Source organism: Saccopteryx bilineata, chromosome 3 (assembly GCF_036850765.1).
Source record: "Saccopteryx bilineata isolate mSacBil1 chromosome 3, mSacBil1_pri_phased_curated, whole genome shotgun sequence".
Taxonomy (NCBI): Eukaryota; Metazoa; Chordata; class Mammalia; order Chiroptera; family Emballonuridae; genus Saccopteryx; species Saccopteryx bilineata.
The window spans coordinates 68,838,816-68,851,672 of NC_089492.1; positions in this window are offsets into that span (position 1 = coordinate 68,838,816).

Here is a 12,857-nt window from a genome sequence, read left to right on the forward strand (position 1 = left end):
GAGGAACATTCCAGGTGAATCTAGTGCTGTCTTGGTTATGGGGGTCAGTTTTCTGCTTTGTCACATTTGGTAATTTCACTTCTTATATTCTGGTATAAAGAGTTAATAGGAATGTAAGGATAAAAAAACCCCATTGTTTTGATGCTACAGAAAGATTGGATTTTGATGGACACATGGGTTTGCTTGAATGGGTTTTAGGACCAGGTGTTAAAAAAATTTCCTCTATGCACTCAGGAGTTCAGGAAGGCCCGTTTCTGCCCCGTGCTGAGATTTGTAAGCAAAGGCTCTAGGAGGTTCCTCTTGTTGGGGTCTTTACTGCCATTGATTTGCAACAGGAGAGTGAGGCCAACATGTGGGGCTCATTCTGAGCTCTGTGTCACTCTGTCTGCCCTCCGCTGTACCTCTCCAACTTCAGAAGCGTTTCCCCCGCAGTGTGATGATTAGAACTACATATCTTCATCCAAAAGCGGGTTCAGAGGTGCCTGCTGCGACACCAGAAAAACTCATGCGGACTTCCTCTCTCTGTCCCTGTCATTGCTGCTAGAGAGACCTGGTGGCTTTTTATAGCATGCACTAACTCATAAGAGCATCTAGCAGATGTCCTTTTTTTTTTTGGATGACACTAAAATACATTGCATAAAGTGGACATGCTGTGAAGGGACTTAGCTGTCAGATTAATTTTTAAATTACTTTTCTGCACATTGTTCTTTTTAGTAAGGCCCCATGGCTTTTAGTAAGAATACCCAGACTTTCTGACTTTGCTGAACAGGAAAATCTATTTTAAATATGCAAAAAAAAAGAAGGTCCCTCAGTCTAGTCTTTCTGACCCACAGTTGACTCACCCTGTTCTTCAGTGAGTCTAATGTGTGGAGAAATAGCCTGAAGGAAAGTGTTTGAAGACTGCTGTGTGTGTCTTTATACACACCGTGTGTGTGTGTGTGTGTGTGTGTGTGTGTGTGTGTGTCTGCGCGCGCGCGCACGCATGCACGCACTATATGTCCTGGGGCCCTGGGCTGGACAGGGCTTTCCTCTGCCTCGGAGATCTAGCTTCTGTTGGAAAGCAGGTACACAAAGCCTCCTTTAACTTGCCTGCAAATGAGCGGTAAGATGAAACATGCCTGCTGATGGTTAACAGATCTGTCCCTGAAGACGCCTCTCCTCAGAACATGGCATTTGTTGACTTGGGGTGAAGCTTTTAGTCTTTTCTTTCTGTAAAAGGATTTGGCCCATAGCCCTTCTGTTGATTGTCATATTCCCTAGCCAGAAACGTCAGTTACCAGTTTTTTTTTCCTTCCTCTGTTCATTAAACCTTTTGTATATTTTCTCTTGGATTCCTAGGAATTGGTGATGACATGTGTCATTTTCATATCCTTGGAATTCTTTAAAGGGGTAAAGATACAATTGTTAGCAATTATCCACTCTGTAGGGTTTCAAATATTTGAGAATATGATTTCTTTTTAACTGAGAGCAAGTGAAAATAGGTAAATTTCTAGTATTATTTCCTATTATAAAAATAAGAATTGGTGGTTATGAGTGAAATAAATCTACAACTGTTAGTTCCAAAAAAACTCATTATAGGCAATACTTTTGTCTTCTAACAAGTATTTAGAAGTGATAAAATTGACTGACATGGGTTTCTTATCTTCTGACCCAGCTGAAAACGATGATTCTATGGAGAATCCTTTTCTATTCTGTTGGGTATTGAGATAAAAACCAATGGGTAGGAAGGCAGAAAGCAAACAACTAGGAGCCTGGGCAAGCAACAGAGCAGGCAATCATCTTGTGACTAGTGTAAATAAGTTGCAGGGTGGGAGAGGTACCAGAGCCCTGCTCCTGTGGACTGTTAGACCATGTGTTGGTGACTGTTTTCCCAGATGCCTCCACCAACTCTGAATCTCAGCCTTTGGTCCTGGGAGGATTCCTTTCCATACCTGGTCCACTTTTTGTGTTCCCCACTGAATTGCATGGTCTGTGTCTCTCAAGAGGCTTGTATTCCATACAGGTTTGGGTCTTAACACAGAGCTCTATTCACACAATTCTGTTCTGTGTAGAGGAGGGTAGAACAGAGTCTCACTAGAAGCTTCCTGTTTGGTTTGGAGCCACAGAGGGACTAAAAAAAAAACAAAAAAACTGTGTTGATTGTGGAACCTCACATTGCATGTTTCGGGGCAGTTTCAGAATTGTTCTCTGATTGAGCCCCATCTTCAAAGAGAGATCTACAGATATCAAAGTTTAAATAGGGCTCTAAATAGTGAAAATGCCCATCTCCACTGCCCCTCACTTAGTTCTCTGTGTGTCAGGGTCTTTAATAGGCACTCTAGGTGTTTTCTCCTTCAGTCCCTCTTAAGGTAGGGACTACTATTATTTTTATTTTTTGGGTGAGGAAACTGAAGCTTTGAAAGGTTAAATCACTACCCAAATTTTCCAAAGCTGGGATGGGAAGTCAGTCTCCCCACCTGTACACCCCCAGGCATTCTTCCTACTGGTTTTGCCGCCTGTATTCACTGGTGGATCATCCCAAACCCTTGCTCCCCTTCCGTGTCCTGTAGTCCTGTCCTCCCACACTACTCATCTTGCAAGACCCCAACCCTAGGTTTGCCTTTCTGTCCCTAATATTTAAGGGTGAGGGGGTCCCAAACTATACAGATGAATACCACTAAAATTCCTTGTTTCCCACTTCAGGTGGATCCTCTGCGTTACCCATTCATCCTTTTAGAAATCCGTGGTTACCTCCCACTCTCCACAGAGGAATTCTCAACCACCACCACTCTTCTTCAGCCCCCTTCCTGTCTCTAGTCTCAGCAGAACCTCAAACATCTGGGAGAAACCAAGGCCATCAGAAAATTTCATCCACCCTGCTTAAAAGGTGATTTACAGCCACATCAATCCTTACCTTCTTATGGCCAGTTTCAGAGTATCAACTCTCCATCCTCTTCCAGGTCAAACCTGTGACCTGGATCCTTTGAATCCCTAACCTTTTGTTTCTCTGGGACCTTGTTCTGTGAATCGGCTCCCTCCAATCCTCCCCCGTAATTTTCTTTCTTTTCAGACATCTTCCCCTCAGCTTACAAACAACCTCATGTCTTACCCAATCTAACCCCCAAATCAAATTTTAAAAACATAACCCTCTAGTTACTGTCAAGTCTCTTTTCTTTTCACCCAAAATACTGGAAGAATAATCTATCCTATTGGTCTCTAACATCTTCTTTTCTCATTCTTTCTCCCACAATGTTTGGCTTTTGTTCTTCCCACGTGTACTAATTAAGATCCAACCTGGCAAAAATAAACTACTTCAATTGATTTGTTACAAAGAAAATACAGTGCAGGGGAATTTATTAGGTGGGTGGTGGAGTGACTGAGAAGCCAATGGTGAGACATGTCAGATGCGGTGGCAGCTGGAGCCACAGCCACACTTAGAATGGAGGGACAAAGATTGTGCCATCATACCGTAGCCTTGGCATTACCCAGGGAGGCAAGAAGCTTGGATTAGTTGTCTTGTCCAGTGGGAGCTGCAGATATTGAAGACATTCAGCCGGAGAACTGCCAGCCACGTCATCCAGGGCAGAGAGGAGAAGCAGAAATACCTGGCCTCTGGCCTCTGTTCCCATCAGCCTTCCCTCTCTCACCAGTGCCTCCCGTTGGCTACACTCAGCCCAGCTGGAAATCAGCTAGGAAGCGCAGCCTGTATCTGGGATACAGAGTGAGAGGGAGATTGAGGAGGGGACCTGAGGGCCAGCAGATCCGGGACCATTGTGGGTTTAATGTCATACAAGGACAACAGTGACTCTGAGATGCCAAATCCAGTGAGAGTTTAGTTTTTCTATTATTGGATCTCTGCTAAGTACACTGGTGATTAATCCCTCCTTGGAACTCTCCACTTTCTTGGCTTCTGAGAGACACAGTATCCTTATTTCATTCTGTCTGTCTTCTTTAAAGACTTCCACATTCCCATACCTACCACTTCAATATGAATATCCTCCAGGATATGGTTCTTCATCCTCAAGGTGTTAAATCCCACATGGATTCTAATTTTCAAGGATGCATCTGTAGCCCAGACGTCTCTCCTGAAATATAGCCTGGTGTTGCCAATTCTGTGCCTCCACAACCACTTCAAATTCAGTAAGAACAAAACCAAACTCATCTTTTCCATAAATTTCCACTTCATTCTCCTGTTTTCTCTCTCACTTGATTGAACTACTACCCATCTGTTAACAATTGTGAGTGGTCTGATATTTTACCCTACTTATAAGCTAACAAATTTGCCTGCCAGTTTCATGGATGCTGGCAGAAGACACCAGTCTCCTGGGTCAGAGACAAAGGACTTCTTATAGCACAGCAGACAGCATGAGCTCTATGGTCACGTAGGTTTCCCTGCTCCCCAAGCCTGACAGAGATGGCATGGAGTGATTCAGGTGGGTGCTGTGCACACGTTGGGTTCAAATCACTGTTGAGGAAAACTGAGCTTAGAGAGTCCCGCCTTTCAGAACGAGCTGCAGGGTAGCCTGACAAACTGTGTTCCAGAGGGAGACATTATCTTATTCTCCTGAACAGTAAGAACATCTGCACTTTGTTCTGGAAGAAGACTAAAAGATTTTGTAATTTGGATAAAAAAGAAGGGGCTCGCTTTTTAAAGAAACTGCTACTTCACTTTGTGCCTTGTTCTCATGGTAACATCTGTCTCCCCTATCCTTTGGCTTCCTGTCGAGCTGAAGAGTTCTACTTTCTCCTCGTCCGTTAAGTCTTGGCTACTTCCCTCACCACCTGTCTACCTGTGTGCCAGTGTTTTCTTCCTCATGAGCCTAAGGAACTCCATATATGTGCTTGTGTATGTTATTTTTTAATTTTAGAGCTTCTTGTGTGGTCATTGTTTACGGGGTTGCCTTCTCACCCAACTGTGGAAGCCTGGAGGGGCCGTGCACTGTCTGACCTCTTTGTAGCCCTCAGAGATAGCACTGGTTCCAGGTGTCCAGTGGAGCTGAATGTCATCTAATGACCTAGACAGATCAGATTGTGCTTCTTCCACAGAAGTTCTCCTGTTTTGAACAATTATACATTAGTTTTCTTTTTAAACTTGATGCTAATGAGGTTGCCACATCCATATTTCTAGGATTCGCTCTGATATTTTAGAAGTACTAAATAGGCCCTGGCTGGTTGACTCAGTGGTAGAGCGTTGGCCTGGCATATGGGCGTCCTGGGTTTGATTCCCAGGCAGGCCACACAGGAGAGGCAACCATCTGCTTCTCCAGCCCTCCCCCTCCTCTCTCTCTCTTCTCTTCCTGCAACCATGGCTCAGTTAGAGCAAAGCTGGCTCTGGGCTCTGAGGCCATGGCCTCACCTCATGTGCTAAAAGAGCTCAGTTGCCAAGCAACAGAGCAGCAGCCTCAGATGGGCAGAGCATCACCCCATAGGGGGCCTACCAGGTGGATCCCCAATGGGGCACATGCTGGAGTCTGTCTCTCTGCCTCCCCACTTCTCAATTAAGAAAAATTAAAAAAGAAAAGAAGTATTACATTGTGAGAAAATTTATTTAATGAGATAATTAAGAAAAAATGGTCAAATAGCCATTACTTAATTTTTGTTTTAATACCTATTATGTGCCCCTGTGCTAACACCAAATAGATAGTCTGCTATGTCCATAAAGAGAGAAATTAGTCCCAACCTTTCACCTGGTTTGGTTATTTTACTTTTCTGTCAAGAATACTGAAGTATATACCCATTTTTTTTATTATAAAGGTTTAAAAGAATGAGTCTAGGGTAACCTGTCTTTAATCAGATTTGGATGACATTTCAGGAGATGGTGCAGCTGGCCAGAAGAGATCCTGGCAAACACACGCACACATTTCAACATGGCATCCAAACCCATTGCTTGCTTTCTTGAGCAGAATTCAAATTTGGTCAGGCTTCTTTCCATTTCTGCAAATTCTGGAAATTCCACAATCATTTTGCTCTAACCTCATTGGAAAAACCATGTAACTACTTTCATAATGAATTGATAACCAGTCAAATATTTTGTCATGCATTTCACATAAAAAGATAAATCCCACCCACTGGAGGATTAATGGAGGAAAAGTATAAAACCACACTAAATCCCAACAATGGTGACTTTTATGAAATTGCTTTAGTTTTTTAGAAATCTTATATCAATCTGTTATTCATAAAGCATGTTACCTGAATTTTTATTGATATAATCAATTGGATTGTATATAGTAGGCAGAGCATTTGAGTCGAGTTCTTGGAAAAGTGCTTGATTACTATTAAAGCTGACTAAAACGAAAGTTTTGTTTTTAACCTAGAAAAATTAGAAACTGAATTTTTTATGCTACATAATCTAGAGGCATGAGATAGTAAAATCATGCCCTAAAAAAGGACTTTTAATAAAGACAGTGAAAGTCCTCTATGTGGTTGAATTGTCTTTGCTAGTGTCTAGATATTAAGTTTTTCTTACTGAAAGACTATGCAAAGTGTAAGCCGAAGTTTGAAGTTTGTCTCAAGCTGAGGCTATGTGAGAGAGGTGCCAGTTAATAAGTGAACACTTAGGTTGCTCAAGTGGTTTACTGTATTCAGTATGACACAATTGAGATGAATCTTTGTTTTTGACAACTAGTGATTAGAGTACATTGCATCTTTTCTTTTCTTTTTTTCTGTACACAGATAAATAAGCTATGTCTATACTTTTACAACATTCTAGATCTGCTATATACTCACTGTAACCCTAAATCATCCTATAGATAGTATTTAATGTTAAGACGTCTCTGTGAATGAATGAGAGGAAGGGGGAGCATAGGGAGCAGCAGAATGAGGAAGAGGGTAGGCTGCCAGTCAAGACAACTTTGCTTTAGTCCATGGCATTAGGAAACAATTGATGTATATTGTTTCTGGACTTTTACTTGGGTATTAAAAAAAAAAAACTTCTGGGCCCTGGCCAGTTGGCTCACTGTATAGAGAGTCGGCCCAGCATGCTGACATCCTGGGTTTGATCCTTGGTCAGGGCACACAGGAGAAGTGAAGTGACCATCTGCTTCTCTCCCCCTCCCTCTTCTTCTCCTCTGTTTCTTCCCCTCTTGCAGCCAGTGGCTTGATCGGTTTGAGGGTTTGAGCTTCGGCTCCGGACACTGAGGATGGCTCGGTTGGTTGGTCCCAGTGATGTTTCCAGGTGGGGGTTGCCAGATGGATCCCAGTCAGAGTGCATGCAGGAGTCTGTCTCTCTATCTCCCCTCCTCTCACTTCAAAAAACCCCAAAACTTATGATTTTTTATCTTTTATTTTAAAAAGCCATATATGCTTTTTAAAGACAGTTTATATAAAACAAAACTGAACAAAATTGCAAATCTTAGTCTCATTTAAAATAATATTTAAAGGAGAAGGATCTTTTGGATAGCAATATATGTTCTGAGACTCTGGTTACCGTCATTGACTTTGTCTTCTGAGATAGGTGTTCAGTGCTTCAGGATCCTGGTGGGCTGGTTTGTTTTCAGACTGCGCTAAGAAGCTGCCTTGAAAATGCACAGTATTCATCAGGAGGGACACTTCCTTAGAGAACCTATAATGGATAAAAACTAAACACTACTATTTTTTAAGGAAATAATTCAAAGACCTTTTTGATAGTGGATAGTTTAATTTTAAGCTATAAAAAGATAATAGTGCATTATCTTCTGTGGTTTACCTAATGGACTAAGAGTTTATCTCTTCTTTTATATGTCTCTCTGCAAAATTGGCTCTTATATAAAGCCAGCTCAGAGGAAGACAGTTAAATCCCACGATACATTTTACCTGCAATTACGGTAGCTCCCTCTGCACTTAGAGTGCCTTGGATTCAAACATGGAGGCAGAGGTGCTAGGATTTTCTCCAGTGTGGCCAGATAAGGGACTGAAAACACCTAGTCAGTTTTCATTTTGGTATAAACGACAAATTCTCCATTAAGAATTTAAATATTTAACAATTTATTATAATTAGAAACTCAAATACTCTATAGATACAGATGAAGAATTAAACACAGATATCAAGGTACAAATCAGGTTACTTTTTCTGCTATAGCTGTGTACTTGTGTTTAGTTTCAAGCTTGGGGTCTGGTCACAGTATCTTGCCAGATACTTAAGATTCTCATGCTAATTACGACTTTGTAGTTTTGCTCTGGGTTGGTCTTTTTTTTTTTTTTTTTTTAAATTTTCCATTGACTTAAGAGGCCAGCAGGGGGAGAAAAAGGAAGAAAGAAAGAGAGAAGCATCTCGGCATTGTTCCACTTAGTTGTTGGCTTTTTGTGCTACTTGTTTCTGATATCAACTAACTGGTCTGTGGCTGAGAGAAAATTGCTGTCTTTAGCAGTGGCTTCTCTCTTTTTCCCTCCCTAAGGCAAAAATAGGGATGTTATAATTATTCTTTTTTTAGTCAACATCTATCCACATTTAATTAGTGTATCCTTTTAGCTTATGCTTTCTTCTTCATCACTATTCAATTCACGTTGAATAACTTATTCATGTAGCTCCTATGATTTTTTTAAAAACATTTTTTTGTTTACTGAATCTGCTAATTTTTTTAAAAGGCACCTGTCTGTCTTTCCATCTGCCCATTCACATCCATCCCACTTTGTCTCAGACAGAATTTAAGGCAGATTCTTAAAGGGAATATGGTATTTTTTAATATGAAAATTTTAAAATACAAGGTGAGTTTAAGTGAAACAGTAGTTTATTTGTGATAGGACTGCTTGCTTCATGTTTTCAAGCAAAATGTGAAACAAGAAATATAATGACTCAAAACATGATCTTTATCAGTAACAAATGTGACACTGATTCAGTAAGGAAGTGAATAGGATCCAAGTGTAAATATAGCATTTTTGTTATGTAAATGGAGATTTAAACATTAGCTTTCTATTTAAAGCAGTGGTAGTCAACCTGGTCCCTACCGCCCACTAGTGGGCATTCCAGCTTTCATGGTGGGCGGTAGCAGAGCAACCAAAGTATAAATAAAAAGATAGATTTAACTATAATAAGTTGTTTTATAAAGATTTATTCTGCCAAACTTAGCGAAAATCTGACATAAAGTACTTGGTAAGTAACTATTATTATATGCTTTAACTTGCTATAACTCTGCTTTATAAATTTTATAAAATAAACTTACTTCCCTACTTTATAAGTCACCATTACTGTGGAACCAGTGGGCGGTTAGAAAATTTTACTACTAACAGAGATACAAAAGTGGGCAGTAGGTATAAAAAGGTTGACTACCCCTGATTTAAAGGAAGTGGAAATTGGGAATTTTAAAAAAGGGTGTGAAAGAGGAAATCAGAATAAAGCGATTTAGGAGGGAGAATGACAGCACAAGGGTGATTATTGCAAAGGCAATGACACTTATAAAAGGAAAACTTTAGTTCTCAAACTGTTAAAAAATCAGCCCAGAGCAGCAGGAGCAGCAAAAAAAATGCGTTCGATAGTTGGTACCTGGCATATGGCAACATCATAAGTTTAATTGCTTGCCATGGAAGTACTGTAAGTGAAGACAGTTGACCCTGAACAATGCAGGAGTTAAGGGTGTGAGCCCTGTGTCATCGAAAATCCAGGTATGACTTTGACTCCCTCAAACCTTAAGTACCACCAGTAGTCTACTGTGGACTGGAAGCTTTACCAATAGCAGTCGATTTACACATATGTTGTATGTTATATGTATTATATGTTGTATTCTTAAGAAAGTAAGCTAGGAAAAAGGAAATGCTATTAAGAAAATATACATTACTGTATTTATTTTAAAATTCCATGTGTAAGTGGACCCATACCATTCAAACATGTTGTTCTAGGGTCAATTGTATATCTGTTCTTGAAGAGAATATTGATTAAGTGAATGTACATAGTGCTACTATTTGAATTGAATAGGTATTTTTCTCTCTAATGATATGTACCAACATTGCTAAAAAAAAAAATTCAATTAAGGGATGAATGTAGATTTTGAAAGATAGGAAATGGCTACTATGCTGGGAATTGTTACATCTACACCTAATTAGTATGTACCATGCGTTACTATACGGTAGAAGTAATTGTTTAGCACAGTCTACCATCTCTAGAAGAATGCATACTTTTTTTAATATGCATAATGCATAACATATGTAATATACATATGGATTCACATACATAATATAAAAAACATATATGGACTAGATTATCTAGGACATGTCAGTATTTTTACCTTCCAGAAGATTCCTCAGGAAACTATTTCAGTAATTCATTTATATTCAAAACAAAAAATCATTTGCTTTTAGATATTACATATTTATAGTTATCATCAGACACCAACATGGCTTTCTTCCAAAATCTGATTTGTCTCTAATGGAGTGATCTTACCAACAGGCCAGTGTCTGTCCTTCCCTCGTCCCCACGCATCCCGTGGCTGGGTGCTCACGGGCAGACTCCCAGAGGGGAAGGAGAGGTGGCTCTGGCTGATGGTTTTTCCTGATGCCAGCTAATCCCAGATTATTTGTGGATCTAAAAGAGAGTAATTGGAATAATGGAATCCTTCCAATGCCTGAGGCTGGTGCTATTCATCATTTCCTAAAACTATTTAATACTTAGCACCCAGAAAATTGTCCGTTAAATTATGACTGAAAAGTAATCTCATACCCGTCTTTTTCCAGCCACTTTGGCCCCAGATTTAGTCAGTGGCACCATGGAACATAAAATCCGATAGTGTAGGGCACATGAAAAACAGCTCCACCCCTGTGGAGATGACTCTCCTTGTCATTTGTCTCAATGGACCTTTCTAAACATAAGGATATGTCCATGGCAGGCAACTCAGGTAAATGTAAAATGGCAACAAGATGAGTTAAGTTTTTCTACCTCCATTTGATGTTGCTCCAAAGTTCCATGAGAATTTGTGTATTTAATATCACGGTGCCTACAGACACAAGCTCTTCTTTGAGAGCCAAGGACTGTTACCTCTTCCCCGGGACAAAAGGGATTCTTATACCTCCCAGAGTTCTTGGCTCACTTATTTATGTGTTAATGCCAAATCTTTTCACTGTGGGCTGTGTCCACCATTCTGATATTTATCTTTACTTTTGTACTGGAGATTGAAGAAAAATTTAGGGTAAATTTCTAAAAACTATCTGGTCAGAACCTATCTTTTGAGCGCATGTTCACACCAATGGAGGAAAAGAGCTCTTTTCATGCTAAAACAAAGCTCATGAGTCTGAAAAGATCATTTCCACCCCCACCCCCCACTTCCTGGCAAAGTACAAGGAAACCAGCTAATTTCATTGAATTAATAATTGGCAATTGGTAAATACATCACAAATGGGTGAAAACTACAGATATCAGAGTAGTATTTAAAGCAATAGGGTTGTATTTCTCTATAAGGTCCTTCTAGCACATATATTACTAGTGTATAGGGCACATGTGTGGGATGAGGGGATAAAAAAATTGTCCTAAATCATACATTCAACGTTTTTGAAGAACAATGTAAAGAAGAAAAACATGAATGGAGATTTCCTTGGATTTTGCAATCCTCATCCTCAGATTTGTTGCTGAATAGTTTGCCATCCTGGCTCCATCCTGTTATTCAAGTACAACTGGCTGGGCCTGTTAAGAAATCTTGTACTGTAAAACCGGGGGAGAAGCCCGGGACTCCGTGCCAGTTCATGGACATTAAACAAGTTGGCATAGAAAATCAGAAACCATAACTAATTAACACCAAGCAGGTGGCCTCACTGGAAATTTAAAATCCAAACTGGGTCAGTGGGGAATAGAGTTGGCAAATGAAACTGTACCTGAAATGCTCCCCTAAGACTCACCAAGCGAGCCTTGAGCCAACCACCCTGTGAGAAAGCTTCCTGTGCAAGTCTTTCTGGGGAAATGGAACCAAGGACAAATGATTGTAGATTTTTAAATGCATGTGATCACATTAAGACTTCAGGGCCCCTACCCCTGTACTCACACAGTTTCTTAAATGCTGATACCATTTTGTGGGACAGGCACGCACACATTTATTAATAGCAGGGAGGACCGCATCAGGAGGGGCAGGCTAAGCTTTCACCAAGGAGAGGGTGTGAAGTTGTGCTGGAATGATGAGCTACAGTGGAGAACAGGAAATATTTAGACCCCCATTAAGAGCCAGGGCAACATCAGATACCAATAAGAACTGAGCTATCTGAGCAACAGCCAGATTGCTGAAGTGCTGGGAGTGAAAAAAATCAGTTTTACTGCGACATGACTGGCAAGAGAAAGAAGGCTGAGAGGGTGAGATGTATATGGAGAAGGGGCTTGTCCGAGGTGTGATTTCTATCACGGTGCCCTGTGAAGATGACTCAGCAATGTGCCTCTGCTTTGCTTTCCTTTCCTCCCCAGAGAGGCACATAAAGCGGGGTGTTGTCAACCCTAGATGGGCCCTCAGAAATGATCTCGTTCACAGCCACGTTTTATAGCTGAAGAAGCTGTGTCCTGGAGGGGAAGTGTCTCACCAGAGGCCACGCGGTGAATTCTTTAGCAGAGCTGTCTGGAAACCTGAGGCTCGGGTCTCTCCATCTGCTGCCCTTTCTACTTCAAGACAAGCAAATGCCGTGAGTGCTACTTATACATGCATTCTCTTTACTTGCCTTTAAACTCAACAGCAAACAGAGGTTCCGAGGTGTGTGTAGCAATCATACAATAGATGGATAATTCCATGTAAATGGATATTAATATGAAGTTGGTAGGTTTTAAGTGGTCAGCTCTGTTCTGGACTGGGGTGGGGCTTGATACAAGAGAGCTCTTTTTCAGGAAGATTTTACTCTTTCTGATTATGAAAAAAAACAAACAAACAAAAAACCCAGGATACTAATTGTAGGAACTGGGACATACAAGGCTATTTAAAATAAGCATCACTTATTCTACTACT